The sequence below is a fragment of the Microcebus murinus genome, chromosome 18 (assembly GCF_040939455.1).
Source record: "Microcebus murinus isolate Inina chromosome 18, M.murinus_Inina_mat1.0, whole genome shotgun sequence".
Classification (NCBI taxonomy): domain Eukaryota; kingdom Metazoa; phylum Chordata; class Mammalia; order Primates; family Cheirogaleidae; genus Microcebus; species Microcebus murinus.
Window position 1 is genome coordinate 22,177,155 of NC_134121.1, and position 24,031 is coordinate 22,201,185.

The window sequence follows — 24,031 nt, forward strand, 5'->3', positions numbered from 1 at the left end:
CTGAAATGATTAATCTGAAGTCTGCTGATGTGCTTAGAACTTTACCCTGCTGACATATCATGTAAGATCTTGTATATTGTTTTCAGTATAGAGACCTGTGTATTGCTAATTTTAGAACAAAGAACATGAAGTTTTTAGCTTTTTATGTAGGTTGGAATTTAATCTTTTTTCTGGACTTTGAGTTCTTTACCTCCTTATATCAAGGATAAATAAAAAGGCTTAGGTTTCTTTTCATCATTGATGGGAATACTGTACGTGCTTTTCCTGTACCCAGGCATTATTTGCTTTTCTTTTGCATTTGGTGACTAGTGAAGGGGTTCCTGAATGGCCTGCTTTCACAGCAAAGACAGTTGACTAAGCTTACTTTCTTGGAGATGTTTTATTTATGTGGTTGTATTAAGACTTTCTGTTATTTGCTTCCATCATCCACTTTCATTGCAGACCAAGGGATTGGCAACTGTGCTATATTCATAGGTAAAGTTTTGTCTTTTATTCTTATTTAGTTCCCTTGGATTTAACGTACAGTTTACCTGTCTCCATTCTACTTATTTATTTATTGAGACAGAGTCTCACTCTCTTGCCTGGGCTAGAGTGCCGTGGCCTCAGCCTAGCTCACAGCAACCTCAGACTCCTGGGCTCAAATGATCCTCCTGCCTCAGCCTCCCAAGTAGCTGGGACTACAGGCATGTACCACCATGCCCGGCTAATTTTTTCTATATATTCTTAGCTGTCTAATTAATGTCTTTCTATTTATAGTAGAGATGGGGTCTTGCTCTTGCTCAGGCTGGTCTCGAACTCCTGAGCTCAAATGATCCACCTGCCTCAGCCTCCCAGAGTGCTAGGATTACAGGGGTGAGCCACCGCGCCAGGCCCCATTCTATTTATTTAATAATAGTTTCCTTCCTAGATTAGGTATTTCACAAAGCTTATATCCTAAATATTTTTAGACATATATTACTTATGCTAGACATCCTTTATTTTATTTATTTATTTATTTATTTATTTATTTATTTTTTGAGACAGAGTCTCGCTTTTGTTGCCCAGGCTAGAGTGAGTGCCGTGGCATCAGCCTAGCTCACAGCAACCTCAAACTCCTAGGCTCAAGCAATCCTTCTGCCTCAGCCTCCCGAGTAGCTGGGACTACAGGCATGCGCCACCATGCCCGGCTAATTTTCTATATATATTAGTTGGCCAATTAATTTCTTTCTATTTATAGTAGAGATGGGGTCTTGCTCTTGCTCAGGCTGGTTTCGAACTCCTGACCTCGAGCAATCCGCCCGCCTCGGCCTCCCAGAGTGCTAGGATTACAGGCGTGAGCCACCGCGCCCGGCCTCTTTATTTTTTTATTTTTGTCATTCAGACTAGCCAAAGTTTCTTTGGAACCTTGCAGTTGGCAGTACTATCCAGACAAAATGGTGTAGGTCTGTATGGAGAAGGCACTTTCCATCACTACCTAACAATATGGAATATATGCAATTTTTGACCTTTTATATTTCTTCTGTGATTTACTATCTCATGCTCTTTGAATACTTTCCCCTTTGGTTATTTGTCTTTTTCCTTATTGACTTATAAAAGTTCTTCTTCTTCTTTTTTTTTTTTTTGGAGACAGGGTCTCACTTTGTTGCCCAGGCTAGAGTGAGTGCCGTGGCGTCCTAGCTCACAGCAACCTCAATCTCCTGGGCTCAAGCAATGCTACTGCCTCAGCCTCCCGAGTAGCTGGGACTACAGGCATGCGCCACCATGGCCGGCTAATTTTTTCTCTATATATTAGTTGGCCAATTAATTTCTTTTTATGTTTAGTAGAGACGGGGTCTTACTCTTGTTCAGGCTGGTTTCGAACTCCTGACTTCGAGCAATCCACCTGCCTTGGCCTCCCAGAGTGCTAGGATTACTGGCGTGAGCCACCGTGCTGGCCTAAAAGTTCTTTATAGACTGTGGCCATCAACTCTTTTTTTATACATGGTACAAATAATTCCTTAAGGCTATGAATAAGAAGAAAGAAGGCAAGCTGTTGCATCAAATTCTAATCCAAGATGGTGTTTGGTTAAATTGTTTAATTGTTTGCCTTGATTATTTGAGCAATGGTAAGCTTCTTTTGTCTCCCTCCTTCCAAAGATGCATAGAAAAGCTCCTTCTGTCTCAAGTAAAGTGTTGGCTCTGTGTTGGTTATAATTTGCTTTTTCTGGCTTGCACAGCCTTCTTTTTGTTTTCTGTCTTCTGACAGATTATACTGGATTGTGGGGAAACAGCGTCCAGGGCTTTTTCAGGAACTGTGCCATTTTATCTACAGGAGAAGCCATTGGGTTTGGCACTGAAAGAGAATTGGCTCTGCATTTAAAGATGCCAAATCATGCTTGATTCACAAGTTTGCTGTCTCATTTTGTCTGTGTGTGAAACTTTTTCAGGATTTTGGCTTTTTACTTTTTCTACCATGTGCTACCCCATCAGTATGAGAAGTTAACAATTTATTCGTTCTCTCCAACTCTCCACACCCTACACGCACAATCTGAATATCCCAAACCATAGCAAAAGATGCAACAGTCATTTCGAGGGTTAGGGGGAAATCCTCCATGCTAGTATTACAAGTGTTTCTCGTTGGTGCCCTTATGGGGACTTGGAGCTATAATTCTGGTTTATCAGTTAAAGTCTCACCTGGAGAGTCTTCAGTTACTTAGGTGTGGAAATGATTTACCTACTACCCAGATGTCTCTTTACATAGGTTTTTAAAAGGCATCAGTGAAAGCTAATTGTCAGGGTATTCTATTTTCTAATGTGCGAAATTATTCGTATAAGACTGCACATTTTAGAAACTTCCACATATTTATTCACCTTTGATACACTCTTTTCAGTGGGGTCTAGAGTAACTTATCCTGATTTCAAATAAGAATTTTTTTTATCATATAAGCAGTCTTAACTCCAGTTGTATCTGCTACCTTCATGCATTTTAAACTGTGTGCAATTGATCTTGAAACCTAGCCAGCTACTTATTTTGGTAAATCTTCTCCCCTAGATAATGCCTCTAATTTCTATAGATAGCAGTTTAAAGATACCATTCTAGGTATAGGTTATTTCCATTTATATTAAGGCCAGGAAGATTGTTATTAATAATAGGTGAATAAGCCAGTTTGCATAGTCTGGTTTTTCTAGTGTGTATTATTATATAGACACACATTTTCCTCCCTCTGCCAGTAATACTTTTCCTTCTGTCCTGTCCCAAACCTGCAGTCTCCCAAAGGCTGGGATTTGGTTCTCTACTCTTGTGCATTCTCTGTTGTAGTTTGCCTTTATTATAATTATTATTATTATTTTTTTTTTTGAGACAGAGTCTCACTTTGTTGTCCAGGCTAGAGTGAGTGCTGTGGCGTCAGCCTAGCTCACAGCAACCTCAAACTCCTGGGCTCGAGTGATCCTCCTGCCTCAGCCTCCCGAGTAGCTGGGACTACAGGCATGCGCCACCATGCCCAGCTAATTTTTTATATATATATCAGTTGGCCAATTAATTTCTTTCTATTTATAGTAGAGACGGGGTCTCGCTCTTGCTCAGGCTGGTTTTGAACTCCTGACCTTGAGCAATCCGCCCGCCTCGGCCTCCCAAGAGCTAGGATTACAGGCGTGAGCCACAGCGCCCGGCCTTAATTATTATTTTTTTAACTAGTGTGTCTTCCCTATGTAACTAAGCACCTTCAAGCCAAAGACTACATCTTTTGTTGTTTTTTTCTTTTGAGACAGAGTCTCACTCTGTTGCCTGCGCTAGAGTGCCATGGCCTCAGCCTAGCTCACAGCAACCTCAAACTCCTGGGCTCAAACGATCCTCCTGCCTCAGCCTCCCAAGTAGCTGGGACTACAGGCATGTGCCACCAGGCCTGGCTAATTTTTTCTATATATTTTTAGTTGACCAATTAATTTCTTTCTATTTTTAGTAGAGATGGAGTCTCGCTCTTGCTCAGGCTGGTTTTGAACTCATGACCTTGAGCGATCCTCCCGCCTTGGCCTCCCAGAGTGCTAGGATTACAGGCGTGAGCCACCACACCCAGCCCAAAGACTACATCTTATTCATCTTTTTGTCTCTGGGGTTCAATAGAGTTTCTGGTATATAGGAGCACAATAAATATTTGGTGTTGTGAGTGAGTGAATGAATAAAATGAAATTCAAAGATACAGTGAATGGATTTTTCACTTCCCTCTAGTGTCTGAAAGAGAAAGTGCAGCCAGTTTTTACAAAAACCCCCAAGCCGAACTACTGTTAAAGAATACCTTGCATCATTGAAATAATAGTTCAAGGCATTGCCTTTTCTTTTCTTAAACTATCACACTGTTTTTTCAGACCTGCTGTTCTCTTGAAGTCTAGTGAATAAAAAGGTTTTTTATCCAGGTCTCTGTTCTGTGCCATTGGTGTTTGACTTCCGTAAATGTCACATAGCAGGTTTTTATAGGGAAAATTGTTTTTTAAGAGTGTTTAGCTTTTTGGCCAGGCGCAGTGGCTAACACCTGTAATCCTAGCACTCTGGGAGGCCGAGGCGGGAGGATTGCTCTAGGTCAGGAGTTCAAAACCAGCCTGAGCAAGAGTGAGACCTCGTCTCTACTATAAATAGAATGAAATTAATTAGCCAACTAATATATATAGAAAAAATTAGCTGGGCATGGTGGCACATGCCTGTAGTCCCAGCTACTCGGGAGGCTGAGGCAGCAGGATTGCTTGAGCCCAGGAGTTTGAGGTTGCTGTGAGCTAGGCTGACACCACGGCACTCACTCTAGCCTGGGCAACAAAGTGAGACTCTGTCTCAAAAAAAAAAAAAAAAAAAAAAAAGAGTGTTTAGCTAGCTTCTTGTTCAGGTTGGATCATTTTTTAAAAGAGGGAAATGAGGAGGGGGTTCACTTTCCTTTTTTTTTTTTCCTTTCTTTTTTTTTGGAGACAGTCTTGCTTTGTTGCCCTGGGATAGAGTGTAGTGGCATTATCATAGCTCACTGCAGCCTCAAACTCCTAGGCTCAAGCCATCGTCCTGTCCTTGTGGCCCAAGTAGCTAGGACTACAGACACACCACAACGGCCAGCTAATTTTTCTCTTCTCTTCTCTTCTCTTCTCTTCTCTTCTCTTCTCTTCTCTTCTCTTCTCTTCTCTTCTCTTCTCTTTCTTTTCTCTTTCTTTTCTTTCTTTGCCTTGCCTGGCTAAGTTTTTCTATATGCTTTTAGTTGTCCAGCTAATTTCTTTCTATTTTTAGTAGAGAGAGGCAGGGTCTCACTCTTGCTCAGGCTGGTCTTGAACTCCTGACCTTGAGCCATCTTACCGCCTCCTGGAGTACTAGGATTACAGGGGGACATGAGCCACTGCCCCCTGCCTAGGGTTAGATCATTGTTATTGTTTTGTGTTTGTTATTCAGTTCTACTGAAAACTGTATATTAATTTTGATGAGAGTAAATTAAGCATGAAAATTCCTTGTTTTTCTTTGTGCTTTTTATAAATGCCATTTGGGAAATTTGCAAAATAGGGTGCTTTAAGAAATAACAATGTGCAAACTGAGCAGACTAGGTGAATGTTAACCTAAACTAGTTTTTCATCCATCGTATTGATCTTTTCCATCTATTTCTGAGAGACATGTTTGTTTTGTTTTAATATCTTTTACTGCTTATAAAAGACATGTTAAACATAGAAAGTTTCAAAATGATAAATCTATAATTTTATTCAGCTAATCTTTTAAAAATTACAAGTTAATGCATGTTTTTTATTTGTATTTATTTATTTTTTTGAGACTGGATCTCCCTCTATCACTCAGGCTGGAGTACAATGATCAGATTATAGCTCACTGTAACCTTAAAACCCTGGGCTCAAGTGATCCTCTGGGCTGGGCCTCCCAAAGTGCTGGGATTATAGGTATGAGCCACCAGGCCTGGGTCTGTTTTTTTATTTTTTAAAAGATAGAATAAAACAAATTCTGTCCCTCACTTCTTCCATCCCTTCTTTCCTTTCTCTCAGTAGTAACCTCTGTTGACAGATTGGTGTTTATATTTCCCAGATATTTTCTTGGACCTACAGACATACAATATTCATATGTGCTTAAAAAATAGATGTGATAATTTTATAATACAATCTGCCAGAATCTAAAATAGTAAAAAAGTTCACATTTTGTTCTTTTCATATGGAACCTAATAAAAGCTAGCCTGTGAGACACCAATGAAGTTCCTACATAAATCTGTTTTTGAGGCTGGGCAGGGTGGCTCATGCCTGTAATCCTAGCACTTTGGGCGACCGAGGCAGGAGGATCATTTGAGGCCAGGAGTTTGAGATGAGCTGAGCAAGACCCTATCTCTACAAAAAATAGAAAAATTAGCCAGGTATGTGCACTTGTAGTCCCAGATACTTGGGCGGTTGAGGCAGGAGGATCCCTTGAGCCCAGGAGTTTGAGGTTGCAGTGAGCTATGATGTTATATATGAAATGCTTTGAGTTCCACTGTAGTCCTGGCAATAGAATAAGACCCTGTCTCTGTCTCTATCTCTATCTCTATCTAGTGGCCCCAGCCTTTTTGGCATCAGGGACCGGTTTCATGGAAGACAATTTTTCTACGGACCAGTGTGGGGTGGGGAGATGGTTTGGGGATGATTCAGGATAAGGAGCGCACAACCTAAATCCCTTGCACACGCAGTTTACAGTGGGCTTTGCTTTTCTATGAGAGAATCTAATGCCCAATGCCTGCTGATCTGACAGGAGGTAAAGTTTATGCAGTGTTGCCAGTGGTTGTAAATACAGATAAAGCCTGCTGCTTATCTGCCACTTACCTCCTGCTTTGCTGGGTGGGTGGGTGGGGGGAGGCTTTGGTTCCTAAGAGGCCACAGATGCCCCCGGGGGTTTGGGGACAACAGTCTATGTCTATGTCTGTATCTGTCTGTTTAAGCTCAAGTCTTTTAATTCAGGTCAGAAAAATGAACTGTCTTTAAAACTGGCATGTCATACAGCTCCTTTTCCATCTTCCAGGAAGACTGAGGTTGTTAAATATGAAATGCTTTGAGCAGCACATAAAATGAAGCTAAAGTTTTGCTTTGTTGTAAATTATAATAGTGCTGGAAGAATTAAGCAAGGTTGTAGAGAGTGATATAGATATTTAGTATCTTTCACTTGGAAAAACTCTGTGAACCAAAATGACAACCTAGATTAATAGCTTGCCTTCTCCACCCCCATTTTATTTTTCTTAAATGACCCCTATGTACTGCTCTACCACTACACCCAAGAAAACATACTACGATCTTTAGCATATTCTATCCCACCAGCCTTATGCTTCTACATTGGCATTAGTGATTGACTTGTTGATGAAACCTGCCAGTTATGCAGCAGCCTGGCTGTTGCTGAGAGTTTTTTTTCCTAATATTAGGTATGTGGGTTGAATAAGACTTAGCTATTTGCTTCCTAATAGTACTGAAACCTGCTAAGGGAGTGGTCATCTTGGCTTTAACTGGATGTAGATGTCTTCTTATGTCTGAAACAGGTTGGAGCCAACTGTGTTTTGTGTGTGTCCATCTGTATGTGCAGATGAATTGATGTATTCCTTCTCCTCTGCCCCACCAACTACCAGATACATACTTTCTCAATATGACCCCCCCTCCCCACACACACACAGTAATTTCTGCATCTGGGAAGCAAGAGTTTCCAACTGGGAGGATTGATGTGTGCAGCTGATCTAGTATGCAAACCTAAATTCGTCCACTGTTATGAAGGTGTGCAATTGATTAGTCTGAGAAAAGGACGGAGAGGCAGAGAGGCCTGGGTACCATCTTTTTACTCCCGGGTGTCTCCTGGTGGGAATTGCTGCTGAAGTCTGAGGGTGGGGGAGTGGGAGAAGGGGCGGGGCATCACCTGGCCCAGCTGCGGGATGCTGGGCTCTCTTCTTTGGGGTGAGGGCTGGGAGAGATGGGGGCAGCGCTAACAAAGAGGAGCCGCACGGGGGCCGGGGCCGCGGGTAGCTGGCCTATCCCGGGCGGCTGACCTCCCAGTAGGCCTCCCCAGTTGGCTGCTTGGCGAGTCGCTCTGCTGGCTCCCTGGCTCGCCATTGGTTGTGCGGACAGGAGGGGGCTCGTCGAGAGCTGGGATGGAGGTGAGGGGGCGGGGCCGGCTTCCGGCGGTGGAGGGGAGCTAGCGGCAGCCAGCTGGGGGAGGGGGTGTCGGCGCACCGTTGAGTGCTGCGCTCGGTGAGCCTGGCACCCGGAGCAGCCGCCTCCCCCTCCCCCTGCCAAGATCACTAGAAGCCCCTTCTCATCCTTCTTCCTCAGCCGAGCGAGCTAGGCTGAGCTGCCCCAGGCGGGCAGGGCGGAGCCCAGAGCCCTACCGAGTGCTGCGGAGCGAACCTCACCTCCGTTCCAGGGCGCAAGGTGTGTGTGTGCTTTTTCTAACGCAACCCCGACTTCTGCAGACTTAACCTTGTAATAAAAGGGGAAATGGAATGGGAAGTAAGATCTCCACATCCCGTCCGTTTATGTGGATTTTCTAATTCTACCCTTCATCCTTTCCTTCCCTTCATCTCACCCCTGCAGCTGGGTAAGGAGATTCAGTACTCTTACCTCCTTTTACTAATGTGTCGATGTCGGTTGCATAGTAAAATGCGGAGAGAAGAAAAGATGAAGCCTTTTTTTGTGTGGTATCTGATGCAGTAAACTGCAAAAAAATAAAAAATAAAAATAAAAAAGGCCAGCTAGGAGTGAGGAGTGGGTTTTTGGAACTGTACCGCATCCGTGTCCATTAAGGCGTCTTCACCATTTTCTTCCCTGGGACTGCCTTAATCAGCAATAACAATCTGAAAGGACAGGAGGTACTAGTGTAAAGAGGGAGCAGCCCCCATCAAATGGTGGTTAAAGGAAATCCTGATAGTTGTTAGCTATTAACTCTGCTAAAGTCTCTTCCTTGAGTACATTGTCACTGGCTTTGTGTAGTAGCTCAGCTCTGTTGGAGAAACCTGGCTTAAAGCTGGCAAAGTTACCGTGCTGTTAATGAAACTTAAAAAGTCTTACCTGTTTCTCCATCAGTATATTTCTTATATTCATAGACTTTCAGAGGGATTAGTTTCTGTCATCAAAAACCAAAACCAAACTTAAAATCCAGATGAATTTTAATTTATTTTTTAAAGGGTTCTTTTCCCCAAACTTTATGAATTTGGGTGGCTGTAGCTTTACAATTTAAACAATATTTATCTCTTTGAGTTCCTTTGCTTCTACAATTTACAAATGCCATCTTTCTTAAGGACATGAATCTCTTCAGCCAAAATCGGGAACCTGTTTATAGGTTTTAAAGTGAGAGGAAAGTTATCAATTGAAGATAGAAAACCCAAAATTTGTGATGTTTAGAAACAAAGGGTGTGTGTGTGTTAGGTGGCAATGTTCCTGGTACCCTTGCTTTCACTGGGCATTTCAACTAAAGATGTTTGGATCAGGCTTACTTTAATGGTGATTAGCAAAGAACTACCATACCAGAAGGGATGAATATCATTTTTGGGGTAATACTTTGGTAAATATTAATTAAAATGGTTCAGAGTTTATTGACGTAATCCAGATTCAGTTTCCAAAGTATTCTAACTGGAGTCAACCCTTTTTTTTTTTTTTAAGACAGAGTCTCTCTCTGTCACCCTGGCTAGAGTGCAGTCACGTCATTGTAGCTTACTGCAACATAAAACTCGTGGGCTCAAGTGATCTTTCTGCTTCAGTCTCCTGAGTAGCTGAGACTACAGGGATGCACCACTGTGTCCTGCTGATTTTTCTGTTTTTTGTAGACATGGGGCATCTGGCTCTTGCTCAGCTGGTCTCAAACTCCTGAGCTCAAGCAGTCCTCCTGCCTCAGCCTCTCAGAGTGCTAGGATTACAGGTGTGAGCCACTGTGCCTGGCCTGGAGTCAATTTTTGAAGACAGAATTGATATGCTGGGGCTGTCTTACAGTTTTAGCTGGATTAATTATTTTTCTTTGCATTGATTTATTGAATCTCTAACCATTCATGAACAATTTGGGGTGAAAGCAAGTATAAAGAATAAGGGTGATAGGATTGGAAACTGTCTCAGTTGTGGAAACCAATAGTGATCAAGAAACTTCATATACTTTTTAAGAAAATAAATTTGAAGTACTCTTAGTATAGAAATGTTACTAAAAGGTAGATTAGTAGTAATCCTGTGCTAGGTTTGGGGTTTTTAGTTTATAACCCATTTGTCCCTCAAGTCTCTATGAATCATGTTTAAATTGGAAGGGAGGTCCAGTGAGGTGGCTCATACCTGTAATCCCAGCACTTTGGCCTCCTGGGAGGATTACCAGAAGTTTTAGACCAGTCTGGGTAATATAGTGAGACCCCTGTCTCTACAAAAAATAAAAATAAAAAATTAGGTGGGGGTGGTGGCTTGTGCCTGTAGTCCCAACTAATTGAGAGGCTGAGGCAGGAGGATGGTTTGAGCCCAGGAGTTCCAGGCTGCAGTGTACTGTGATAACGCTACTGCACTTTAGCCTGGGTGACAGAGGAAGACCCTGTCTCTCAATAAAAGAAATGAATGAATGAGGAGGGAAAGAGAATCCCCCAGATGTTATCTTACCTAACTTGTTACTTAGAGCGAACTGTTAAATTACTGATTGAAACCTTGACAAACCTAATACACTTTGATGTTAAGATAGAGCAACCCGGGAAAGTGACAAAAAAATCACTTGGAGTCCATGACACTTTAACTTGCTTCTACCAAAAAACAGGTAGCCCTCCTATTTGGTAGCTCAGGTAATTTTTCTTGTTCTCTACCCATGAGTGAGTAGTTAATAAAGCTTTATAAAATTATATTACACGGCCGGGCGCTGTGGCTCATGCCTGTAATCCTAGCTCTTGGGAGGCCGAGGCGGGCGGATTGCTCAAGGTCAGGAGTTCAAAACCAGCCTGAGCAAGAGGGAGACCCCGTCTCTACTATAAATAGAAAGAAATTAATTGGCCAACTGATATATATATAAAAAAAAAAATTAGCCGGGCATGGTGGCACATGCCTGTAGTCCCAGCTACTCGGGAGGCTGAGGCAGAAGGATCACTCGAGCCCAGGAGTTTGAGGTTGCTGTGAGCTAGGCTGACGCCACGGCACTCACTCTAGCCTGGACAACAAAGGGAGACTCTGTCTCAAAAAAAAAAAAAATTATATTACACTTTGGTCACTTTATTTTTGTTGTGTTTCTATTTTCTTTACTGATTTTTGAAGTCAGTATTTTGCATGGTGTAGTGATTGGGGTTCCCCAAAGAGTTTTTCCCAGGAGACGATAGGCTATGTATAGAACTAATCATGGGTGTATCTACACTGATCTCCAAATACATTTAAGGGGCATGGAAATCCTCAAATTTGGTCTTCTGCAAGGAAACAATTATACAAAACCATGACTTCCCATAATCTCTTAGGTTGATGGGACATAATGCTGCTGAGGTTAAAGTAACTGATTTAATTTTCTTCAGCAATCTGTTTTTATCCTTCCTACTTATTTCTGAGTCACAGCTTAAAATGCTAAGAAAAAGGGCCCTGTGTTCTCTCTAAAGGGAGACTCAAGTCTAATCCCCCATTCACACCAGAAGTATAAAATGATCCCCTTGAGAAGGTGAAGGAAAATATTGGACCCTTGGTGTTGCTTGATTCTCATAATAATCAGCTTGAGAGTTGTAAGGTTTGGAATTGAGAAAAGCTTACTCAAGGTGAGAAAATATTAGAGGCAAAAAAGACTTGGGTGCAGCTCTCAAACTGAGAGACTTATGTAGAAACAACAATGAATGCATTCATATGGAGATGTGGCTGATGGTAGTTTTTAGCTTTGTCAGTCTGGTGTCAGACAATTTTTTGTGCGGTTAAGCACTGCCTCATCCCCCAGGGTTTTGACTCTTGGAAGCTGAATGTTTTGAGGAAGTTGTTTGCTGTGGGTCCGAATTCTGAGGGTAGAGGAATTGGTGGCATCTGTAATCTGTTTACCACTCAGATAAAGATGTGGAATTGATTACTGGTGAGTTACTGAACTCTTCCCGAAGAATGGTTGCTAGGCTATTGCCTATTGCATCTCTATCAGTTTAATCCTCAATAGTTTACTAGTCTGCTCTTAGGGCTAGAGCTGCCTTTCTAATGATACTGGCCTTTAAGAATTCTTTTTTTCCCCCATGTTTTTTGTTTGTTTGTTTTTTCTTTTTTTCTTTTTGGCCTTTAAGAATTCTTGTTGGATGTGCATTTTATGTTGCTCAGTGGCTCAAAATAAAGGACTAGAATGATGTGTGGCTCTCACTTCACCCAAGATAATTTAACTTTGGTAACCCGGGCTGGCATTGTTGTTAATTTCTCTCCTGGATCAGTGATCAGTGGAGTTATTCCCGAATATTAAAATACCACAGTCATTATTTTCAGTTTTGTAACTAGTAGGGCAATGAGCTAACACATTTAGTTTGGAAATAGGCCAGTGATAACACTGCCGTTGGGCCTGGATGGATGGAAAAATAGGAAAGAGTAAACAATTGAGGGCATAAATAATGAATCTTCCAACTGAGTCCTAGGAGAGTGAGGGAGATTATCCTTAGGGCTGTCCAATCTGGAAGTGAAAAGGGAAGAGTCCACAGAATTAATTACCCAGACCAAATTTGATACTGCATACCTTATGGGATTGTTAGAGCCATTCAAAACAAAGTTACCCTTCTGATATAAACTTTTAACCCATCTTTTTATTTATTTGTTTTAAATCAGACTCTTAAATTGTTCATTTATTTTTTAGAATCCGGGCCTTTACTTCCTCCTCACTTTGTTCTATATGTTAGTATTCGGTAAACACTGGACAGTCCTTTTGTTGGGCGAGATCTTAGAATTTTGCTTAGAGATTTCATTATCTATAAATATATAAGGTAAAAGAAAAGGTCTGGGCCTGGCTTAAAGGAATTCTTTGTTACCTTGAGCATACATTACATTTGGAAATTAAATGTGATGATGTAGGGTGTAATTATATAACAACTCACAAAAGGTTAAAACAAGAGTTTCTTCAGCCCAAGAATTATTTACATTATTAAGAATTATCTTTCACCTGTAATCCTAGTACTTGGGGAGGCGGGCGGATCCCTCAAGGTTAGGAGTTTGAGACCAGCCTGAGCAAAGAGCGAGACCCTGTCTCTACCAAAAATAGAAAGAAATTACTTGGACAGCTGAAAGTATACAGAAAAAATTAGCCAGGCATGGTGGCACATGCCTGTAGTCCCAGCTACTTGGGAGGCTAAGGCAGAGGGAATACTTGAGTGCAAGAGTTTGATATTGCTGTGAGTTAGGCTTATGCCATGGCACTCTAGCCCAGGCAACAGAGCAAGACTCTGTCTCAGGAAAAAAAAACAAAAACAAAAACACAAAGAAATATCTTAACTTTTGGATGAGTTAAATTTCATCCAGTGGATTAAATAAGCATGCTTTCATTGGTCTCAAGCATTTCTCTGAGGTAGAGAAAATGCCCTGTGAATGCCTAGATAACTTAGTGATTTGGTAATAAAGCTGGACCCAGAGTCAAGGTCTCTGAATTCTTTTTACTTTCTATTTCTGAATTTCTAATATGTGTAATTATTTTCTCCAAGAACTTTCAGCAGTCCTATTTGAAGTGATTTTAAAATTTACTATCTCCACCCTGATAAGCTGGTTTTATTTCTTGGCTTATGAAGGAAATCCCAAGACCAGGATGCTATTATCAATCAACAGAAGAAGGTTCAGGATGAGGTTTTAGAGGAATAAAAGATAGTGATATAAAGGAAAGGCCAAACTGAAATTTTTTTTTTTTTTTTTTTTTTTTGAGACAGAGTCCTGCTGGGCTAGAGTAGTGGTCCCAAACTTTTTGGCACCAGGGACCTGTTTCATGGAAAACAATTTTTCTATAGATAGGAGTGGGGGGATGGGCAGAGCATGTAGCTTGGTCTCTAACAGGCCAAAGGAGGGTACTGGTCTTCCACCCAGGAGTTGGGGACCGCAGGGCTAGAGTACAGTAGTACAGTAGAACAGTCATAGCTCACTGTAGCCTTGAACTCCTTGGCTCAATTGATCCTCTTGCCTCAGCCTCCCAAGTTACTAGGACAACAAGCATGCACTATCACACCTGATTTAATTTTTATGAAAATTTTTTTTAGGAGACCAGGTGCTGGGATACATGCCTATAATTCCAGCATTTCAAGTGGACTGAAGTGGGAGGATCACTTGCATCCAGGAGTTCAAGATGAGCCCGGGAAACATAATGAGACTCTGTCTTTACAAAAAAATTTGCCAGATGTGATAGCTAACTTTTTTTTTTTTGAGAGATAGGTTCTTACTAAGTTGCCCAGGCTAGGCCTGAATCCCTGGGCTCAAGCAACCCTCCCATCTCAGCCTCCAGAATAGTTTGGACTGCAGGCATGTGTCACCAATCGAAGTTTTGTTATATCTGGTGCTGGTGGATCCCAGGAAGGGAGTACTGGGCTGAATTGATCAAATTCAGTTGTAGACTAAGTTTGTTGCATTGCAGCCTAGCTGAATAGGTAAGAGTAGAACTCTTTGCCAAAGTATGAGCAGAACTCTAGTTAAGGGTTCATTCCTGATCAGTAAATACAGTCAGTTCAGATTATTGAAGCAGAAGGGTATATAGGCAAAGAATAGACAGGTAAAATCAATTCAAAGAAATTCCCGAGGGCCCCCGCCCCTTTTTGAGATAAGGTCTTGCTATGTTGCACAGGCTGGTTTCGAACTCTTGGGCTCAAGTGATCCTCTTACATCAGCCCCCGAAATATCTGGGATTACAGGCGTGCACCACCATGCCTAGTGCCATCATGCCTTCTGCTGTTTTTTGGAGATAGGGTTTTGCTCTGTCCCTTGGTCTGGAGTATGAAGGGGTCATAGCTCACTACAACCTCAGACTCCTTCCTTGGCTGGAGCTATCCTACTGCCTCAGCCTCCCAAAGAGCTGGGACTACAAGGCACTCACCACCACACCTGGCTAATTTTTCTACTTTTTGTAGAGACAGGATCTGCCTCTTGCTCAGGTTGGTCTCCAACTGCTGGCCTCAAACAATCTTCCCACCTCCTGCCCCACCTCACTTAACCACCATGCTTGGACTGGCTTCTACTTTTTTTTTTTTGAGACAGAGTCTCACTTTGTTGCCCAGGCTAGAGTGGGTGCTGTGGCTCAAAGCAACCTCAATCTCCTGGGCTCAAGCAATCCTACTGCCTCAGCCTCCCGAGTAGCTGGGACTATAGGCACACGTGTGCCGCCATGCCTGGCTAATTATATATATATGTGTGTGTGTATATATATATATATATATTTTTTTTTTTTTTTTGAGACAGAATCTCACTTTGTTGCCCACACCCGGCCTTGGCTTCTACTTTTTTTTTTTTTTTTTGAGACAGAGTCTCACTTTGTTGCCCAACCTAGAGTGAGTGCCGTGGCGTCAGCCTAGCTCACAGCAACCTCAAACTCCTGGGCTCAAGCAATCCTCCTGCCTCAGCCTCCCAAGTAGCTGGGACTACAGGCATGCGCCACCAGGCCCGGCTAATTTTTTTCTATACATATTAGTTGGCCAATTAATTTCTTTCTATTTTTAGTAGAGACGAGGTCTCGCTCTTGCTCAGGCTGGTTTTGAACTCCTGACCTCGAGCAATCCGCCCACCTCAGCCTCCCAGAGTGCTAGGATTGCAGGCGTGAGGCACCACGCCCGGCAGCTTCTACTTTTTAACTGGGATTTTCTAACTGAACAAACTGATTAGGGGCCGGGCATGGTGGCTCACGCCTGTAATCCTAGCACTCTGGGAGACCAAGGCGGGTGGATTGCTTGAGCTCAGGAGTTTGAAACCAGCCTGAGCGAGACACCCATCTCTACTATAAATAGAAAGAAATTAATTGGCCAACTAATATATATAGAAAAAATTAGCCGGGCATGGTGGTGCATGCCTGTAGTCCTAGCTACTTGAGAGGCTGAGGCAGAAGGATTGATTGAGCCCAGGAGTTTGAGGTTGCTGTGAGCTAGGCTGATGCCACGGCACTCACTCTAGCCTGGGCAACAAAGTGAGACTCTGTCTCAAAAAAAAAAAAACAGGCCGGGCGCGGTGGCTCAAGCCTGTAATCCTAGCTCTCTGGGAGGCCGAGGCGGGCGGATTGCTCGAGGTCAGGAGTTCGAGACCAGCCTGAGCAAGAGCGAGACCCTGTCTCTACTATAAATAGAAAGAAATTAATTGGCCAACTAATATAGAAAAAAAAAATTAGCTGGGCATGGTGGCGCATGCCTGTAGTCCCAGCTACTCGGGAGGCTGAGGCAGGAGGATTGCTTGAGCCCAGGAGTTTGAGGTTGCTGTGAGCTAGGCTGACGCCCCGGCACTCACTCTAGCCTGGGCAACAAAGTGAGACTCTGTCTCAAAAAAAAAAACAAAAAAAAAAACAAAACCTGATTAGGTATTTGTTTTCTTTCTTTGGTCATTAGATCAGTAGGCAAGTCGAGATAGCCAAGAGCTTGTATTACACTTAGTTCCTTAATCATCAAAAGTAGTATTATAACTCAGTACTGGACCTAGAAAAATTCAGCTCAGTTTAGTGTCCTTGATACAGCTTATTTTATTTAATACTAAATACCAAAATTAGTATTTGGTTCTCCAGAGAAACAGAACCAGTAGGATATATAGATACATAAGAGAGGATTCATTGTGGGACTGGGATCTCACAATTATAGAGGCTGAGAAGTCCCACAGAATGCTGTCTGCAAACTCAAGAACAGGGAATGCTGGTGGTGTAATTCAGTCTGAGGCCAGAGGCCCAAGAACTAGGGGGACTGATGGTATAAGTCCCAGGCCTAAGAACCTGGAGCTCTGATTGCCAAGGACAGGAGAAGATGGACATCCCAGTTCCAGAAGAGACTTCACCCTTGTTAACTAATTGCCTTGAGATCCTGTGGAGAATTAAGATCCTTCAAGTGAATCATACATAAACTAGCTTTTTGTGTGTGTGATAGACTTAAATAACACCCATTTATTAGTTCGTGGTTCTGTAGGTCAGAAGTCCTGATACAATGTGTGACTTGAGTTGACTTTTTGCTCAGGGTATTACAAAACTGAAATCATAGTGCTGGCTGGGCTAATTCTTGTCTCATGGCTCTGGGGGAGAATTTGTGTTCAGGCTCATTCAGGTTGTTGGCAGAATTCTGTTCTTCTGGGGCGGTAGGACTTTGGGTCCCTGTCTGCTTGCTGCCTGTGTTCTTTGCCACATGGCCTCTTTCATCTACAAGGCTGGCTATGGAGACTATCCCTCATGTCCAATTCCTCTCATGCTTCAAATACCTCAGACTTTTCCATAAACTAGCTTTTGGTACTGGCTTGTCTTTTTTGGTGTCTTTTGGCCTCATAGTATATGCAAATCATTCATCATATGTGGGTAAGCTGTCAGTAACCAAGGCAAAGAAACAAACCCCTCTTCTGTCACTGGGCTTACCAAAGCAAACCCTTCTAATACTGGGCTGTATGTGCTAATGATCAGAGCTATTGGCCAAAATGAAATCCATTTAGAATAGTTAGGTTGTGATTAAAGTAGCACTGTAAGTCATTGCTTTTTTGTTGTTGTTTGTTTTATAATTTTATTTGATGATCAGTGGTTAGTTCTCACTCACATTGACTATAGATCTTGAAAGTGGTAACAGGTATAGGTAACCCAAGTATAGAACTTGTTTTGGTGAATATTCATCTTTATTGGACATTTCTTATTCTTTTGGTCCAGACAGCCTTTCTTGAGCCTGGTATTAGTATACACTTCTGGAGTCCTATCTGCCTCCTGGCAAATTTCCCAATCTCTTTGAGTGCCCTAGGGGCTTACTTCTTTTTTTTTCTTTTTCTTTTTTTTTTTTTTTGAGATAAGAGTCTCGCTTTAATGCCCAGGCTAGAGTGAGTGCCATGGCATCTGCCTAGCTCACAGCAACCTCAAACTCCTGGGCTCAAGCAATCCTGCTGCCTCAGCCTCCCGAGTAGCTGGGACTACAGGCATGCACCACCATGCCCGGCTACTTTTTTCTATATATATTAGTTGGCCAATTAATTTCTTTCTATTTATAGTAGAGATGGGGTCTCGTTCTTGCTCAGGCTGGTTTTGAACTCCTGACCTCTAGCAGTCCTCCCGCCTCAACCTCCCAGAGTGCTAGGATTACAGGTGTGAGCCACTGCGCCCGGCCTAGGGGCTTACTTCTTGAAGGCCACTCCCTGGATGCACTTGTGAATATTGATTCTATATTCTCTTAATCAACCACTCATTGATGGCAGATGACCCTTCTCTCTACCTGTCTTTGCAGTAGTCATTCTGCTGGACCCAAGTTGGAAAGTAGTTATCACTTTAAAGCTGAGGATTTCTTCTTCCTTCCTTTCCCTCCCTCCTTCCTTGTCTCCCTCCTTCCCTCCCTTCCTGGCTGGCTGACTAGAACTCCTGGGCTCAAGCAGTCCCCCTGCCTCAACCTCCTGAGTAGCTGAGACTATAGATGCCTGCCACCAAATCTGGCTAAGTTTTGTGTGTTTTTTTTATAGATACAGGATTTTGCTATGTTGCCCTGTCTGGTCTCCAACATCTTTTTTTTTTTTTTTCCAGACAGAGTCTCGTTTTGTTGCCCAGGCTAGAGTGAGTGCTGTGGCGTCAGCGTAGCTCACAGCAACCTCAAATTCTCAGGCTCAAGCAATCCTCCTGCCTCAGCCTCCCGAGTAGCTGGGACTATAGGCATGCACCACCATGCCCGGCTACTTTTTTCTATATATATTAGTTGGCCAATTAATTTCTTTCTATTTATAATAGAGATGGGGTCTCACTCTTGCTCAGGCTGGTTTCGAACTTCTGACCTCGAGCAATCCTCCCGCCTCGGCCTCCCAGAGTGCTACCATTAAAGGCATGAGCCACCGTGATGGCCCTGGTCTCCAACTTCTGACCTCAAGTGATCCTCCCCAGTTAGCCTCCCACAAGTACTGGGATTATATTAATAGGTGTGAGCCACCACCCGTGCCTAAAGCTGGGGATTTCTTTAAATGCTGTTTGGTGGAAAAATATTATGTTTCTTGGTTTGTTTATTTATTTATTTAGAAGCTAAGTTTAATATTACGGCAGCTTTAAAAGGCAAGGTCTCCATGACCAATCACTAATCTTTTGCATTCAGCAAAGTGCTTTTGAGAATCAGTTGCTGAGCTGAATGAAAAATCAGATTTTATGGCACTTGCAGAATTGAGATGACTTAGACAACATCCCTGTTGCTTTAGAAGAGAAGCATAAGCATTATTAGTCATAACTTAGATTTGCTTCCTCCCAAAAGCTAAAGCACCTCTACCATTGACATTTCATTATCTTCACACTTACTATGTAAAGGATAAAAGTTAATCTACTTTAAAAGGAAAGGTGTATCAAGACTGAGAAGTTAAAGGCAGCTTATCCCAGGTCACAATGCATCACTGGAAAAGTCACATTTCCTGGGTTCCTGAATGGGCCCTCTGCGGTTACCCACCTATTCAGCTAGAAGTGGTTTTACTATTGTGAAGACATTAATTTTGTAGCTATAAAGGTATACTGATTTGGCTTTTGCTTATCTTATTCTTCCAGAACCTTTTTCATTCAACAGAAAGTGGAACCAGTAAATTAATGAAGAATCTACATCTTGGTTTTAATGTGCCAGGTGTTAACTGTACATTCACTAAAGTGCTTTACAAAGGATTTTAGTACTTGGGCTTTATTCAATCCCTGTGAGATATGGTGCAATTGGAGTGTGATACTGTGTTAGAACATTTCTCCCAGAGAGACAAAAGGAACCTTTCCTTTTAAGAAAAATCCTTCACCTATTTCCATAGTCCCTGGCAAAATTAAGTTGGAACAAGGAGCTTTTTCAGCAAGCTATGTTTTTTTTTCTTTTTTTCTCCAAGCTGAACAGATGTCCCAACTGAAATGTATCTTTCTTATCATTCACAGTATGCTTTGGGGGAGATTGTTCCTTAGTGCCTCTGGAAGTAAGAGGCCGGTGCCACTTGAACCTGTATACCAATTTTTTTTTTGAGACAGAGTCTCACTTTGTTGCCCAGGCTAGAGTGAGTGCCATGGCATCAGCCTAGCTCACAGCAACCTCAAACTCCTGGGCTCAAGCAATCCTGCTGCCTCAGCCTCCTGAGTAGCTGGGACTACAGGCATGCACCACCATGCCCGGCTTATTTTTTCTATATATATTAGTTGGCCAATTAATTTCTTTCTATTTATAGTAGAGACGGGGTCTCGTTCTTGCTCAGGCTGGTTTCGAACTCCTGACCTCGAGCAATCCGCCCACTTCAGCCTCCCAGAGTGCTAGGATTACTGGCATGAGCCACTGCGCCTGGCCTGTACACCAATTTTATAGCTCTCTAAAATTGTATTTCTGCCATATCCCTCTACCCCTCTCCAATCTGCCCACATCTGTTCACCTCTCAGTTCCTTGCAACTGGTTAAAGAAGTATTGGCTAGGTTGGTGCAGTGGCTCAAGCCTGTAATCCTAGTACTTTGGGAGGCTGAATTGGGAGGATTGCTTGGGGCCAGGAGTTTGCCAGACAGAGTAATAGTGAGATCCTGCCTCTACCAAAAAAAGAAAGAAAGAAAGAAAAGAAAAATTAGCTGGTCATGGTGGTACACTCCTGTTGTCCTAGCTACTAGGGAGGCTGAGGCAGGAAGATCACTTGAACCCAAGGGTTTGAGGCTGTGGTGAGCTATGATCATGCCACTGCACTCTAGCCTGGGTGACAGAGCGAGACCCTACACTCATATGTCCTTACATTATTTATTTTTTTGTAGCCTTTATCACCTTCTGGGAGTTTTATGTAACTTACCTATTTGACCCTCCTATCTCACCTCACCCCATACCACGTAAAAGTGAAAGCACCATGAAGGCAGTTTTTGTCTGTTTTGTTCATTGCTGAGCCCTGAGCTTTTGGAGCAGTGCCCGCTATGTCATAGGTGCTCAATTAATATTGGTATGACTGGAGAAGTACTCTCTTATCTGGGGATTAGAATCAGGATATATGGGAAGGGATTATTGTCTTCTTGGAGCTAGTACTAAATTAGTGACCAGGTTTATTTACCTAGTTTAAGGGAAAGAATCTTTATGTAAAAAAAAACTTAAGGAACTGGGATTAATTTGCCTAGAGGAGAGAAATTACAGACTTTTTTTTTTTTTTTTTTTTTTTTTTTTTTTTTTTGAGACAGAGTCTCGCTTTCTTGCCCAGGCTACAGTGAGTGCCGTGGCGTCAGCCTAGCTCACAGCAACCTCAAACTCCTGGGCTCAAGCAATCCTGCTGCCTCAGCCTCCCCAGTAGCTGGGACTACAGGCACGCGCCACCATGCCCGGCTGATTTTTATATTATGTATATTAGTTGGCCAATTAATTTTCTTTCTATTTTTATGGTAGAGACGGGGTCTCGCTCAGGCTGGTTTTGAACTCCTGACCTTGAGCAATCCGCCCGCCTCGGCCTCCCAGAGTGCTAGGATTACAGGCGTGAGCCACCGCGCCCAGCCCAGACATTTTATAGTATTCAAATAAGAAGGACATAGGTGACTAGCTGTTACTCACTTTGAAGAGGACAAAGGAATAGGCCAAAGTTCCTGAACAAGGAATATAAGACATGCAGAAGAATTTCCTGATTTTTGAGAATGAACACTGGAACAGCTGACCAAAGAGGGATGGATTCTCAGAATGGATTTTCAACTCTGGTACTGTATTGGAGGCAGTGGTGAGAGTGGAAAGAGCAGAGACATTGGGGTCAGAAAACCTGGTTGTAGTCAAGGTACTTACTATTTTTTCTGTCACTAGGTCCCACTCTGTAACACAGGCTGGAGTGTAGTGGTGTAATCAGCTCACCGCAACCTCAGCCTCCTGGGCTCGAGCAATTCACCCACCTCAGCCTCCCAAGTAGCTGGGATTACAGGCATGAACCACCATGCCTGCCCCTTAGATCACCTTCTTATAATGTATAGTTCCCAGTTTCTTTGCCTGTGAAAATGGGACTAATGATACATACCCAAACTATTTCATAGAGCATTTGAGAAGATTGGGTGAGAGAGAGTCAATGTGAAAGCACTTTGAAAGTTGTAAAGCTCCTCACAAACGTAAGGCGTTATTTATGACTTTACAAAACCACCTTTGTAAGTGATTTAGAATCATAGAATATGGAAGTTGGATTTAAGGGTCTCTAGTTCAAATTCTTAGCTACTGAAAATAAACCGTTTTCTGTCATTCCTGATGAGTGGTCATTGCTTTTGCTTCAGTATTTCTCCCATCCAAGTACTAACCAGACCCGAATCTGCTTAGCTGCTGAGATCAGATGAGATCAGGTGCAGTGCGTTCAGGGTGGTATGGCCATAGACTTGTTTCAGTATTTCTTTTTTTTAAATTGCAGGGGCCATGCTAATCTTCTCTATGTCATTCCAATTTTAGTATATGTGTTGCCAAAGCAAGCACTTGCTTCAATATTTCTATGCCACTGTTGAACAAGCTCAGATTGTTCTTTTTTTTTTTTGAGACAGAGTCTCGCTTTGTTGCCCAGGCTGGAGTGAGTGCCGTGGCGTCAGCCTAGCTCACAGCAACCTCAAACTCCTGAGCTCAAGCAATCCTTCTGCCTCAGCCTCCCGAGTAGCTGGGACTACAGGCATGCAACCACCATGCCCGGCTAATTTTTTCTATATATATTAGTTGGCCAATTAATTTCTTTCTATTTATAGTAGAGATGGGGTCTCGCTCTTGCTGGTTTTTGAACTCCTGACCTCGAGCAATCCACCCGCCTCGGCCTCCCCGAGTGCTAGGATTACAGGCGTGAGCCACCGCGCCTGGCCCAGATTGTTCTTTATGTACACTTATAGTTGCCTTTCTTCAGCCTTTAAATTATTAGCCTATTTTTGATCTCTGGTGCTTAGAGATAAAGCTACTCCTTTCTGTGCCATCCCTTTTATGACACCCTTAGTTGAGATCTTTATCATCTCTTACCTTAAAGTCCTTATAGCCGGATAGTCTTTGTCTTTCACATTTCCAGCAGATTTACTTAATATAGACCTCTGATTATGTTACTCTACTTAAGACCTGTCCCTACCTCTCCATGGCTTTTGCAGGATAAAGTCTAATGTTAACTAATGATAGTTATAACTATCATCGTTAAGCATAGGCACTATACTAAGCTCCTTACAAATGTAATCTTATTTAATCATCACAAATATTCTGTGTGGTGGTGGGTCTACTTTCATGCTAATCTAATGGTAAGAACATTGAGCCATGACTCCAGCTCAGTTCTGTTCTTCTTTCTTTTTTAAATTTTATAAAGTTCTTAAATTTTTTCTACTTTTTTTTCTTTATTTTTTAAACACATCTTACTGGTAGATCAGCTCTGTTCTTAATCTACTATTCTGTCCTTTTTTTTTTCTTTTTCTTTTTTTTTTTGAGACAGAGTCTCACTCTGTTGCCTGGGCTAAAGTGCCATGGCGTCAGCCTAGCTCTCAGCAACCTCAAACTGATGGGCTCAAGTGATCCTACTGCCTCAGCTTCCCAAGTAGCTGGGACTACAGGCATGCACCCCCATGCCTGCTAATTTTTTATATATATAGTTTTAGTTGTCCAGCTAATTTCTTTCTATTTTTAGTAGAGACGGGGTCTTGCTCTTGCTCAGGCTGGTCTTGAACTCCTGAGCTGAAATAATCCGCCCGCCTCGGCCTCTCAGAGTGCTAGGATTACAGGCGTGAGCCACCGTGCTGGGCCTGCTATTCTGTCTTTCTACTATGAAATATAATTTGACACATTAGGCTCATCTCCAGGCTTAGCACATATACCCAACACTCTTCTCTCCATACCAGATGCTCTGTGCTTCCCCAAAGAAGCCATTTAGTTTTACAACTGTATGCCTTTAATTATACTAGCTTTTCCTGCCTATGGTGGCCTTCTCAGTCTGGCAAATTCTCACGAAGTCTTCATTGATCTTTGTTTTTGCTCTCCCTTCTTTCTCACTGTCCCCTTGAAGTATTTGTTTAATTCTCTGGGTTTTCAAGCAACTTTATTCACATTTCTCATCAGAGATTTTG

The 24,031-nt window shown here is 42.5% G+C and overlaps 1 protein-coding gene and 1 pseudogene across 6 annotated transcripts in view; one reads left to right on the forward strand and one right to left on the reverse strand.

Annotated features, from left to right (window-relative positions):
- Positions 1–24,031, forward strand: part of FAM222B (family with sequence similarity 222 member B) — a 69,837-nt gene that overhangs the window by 17,537 nt on the left and 28,269 nt on the right. The window contains exon 1 of one of the 6 annotated variants that reach the window (XM_012740589.3): positions 8,092–8,355. The exons of the other annotated variants lie outside the window; for them this stretch is intronic. The gene's annotated coding sequence lies outside the window, so the exon portion shown is untranslated. Of the gene's footprint in view, positions 1–8,091; positions 8,356–24,031 lie in introns of those variants that run through there. 6 annotated transcript variants of the gene reach the window in all.
- On the reverse strand, positions 22,328–22,427 carry LOC142862279 (uncharacterized; annotated as a pseudogene).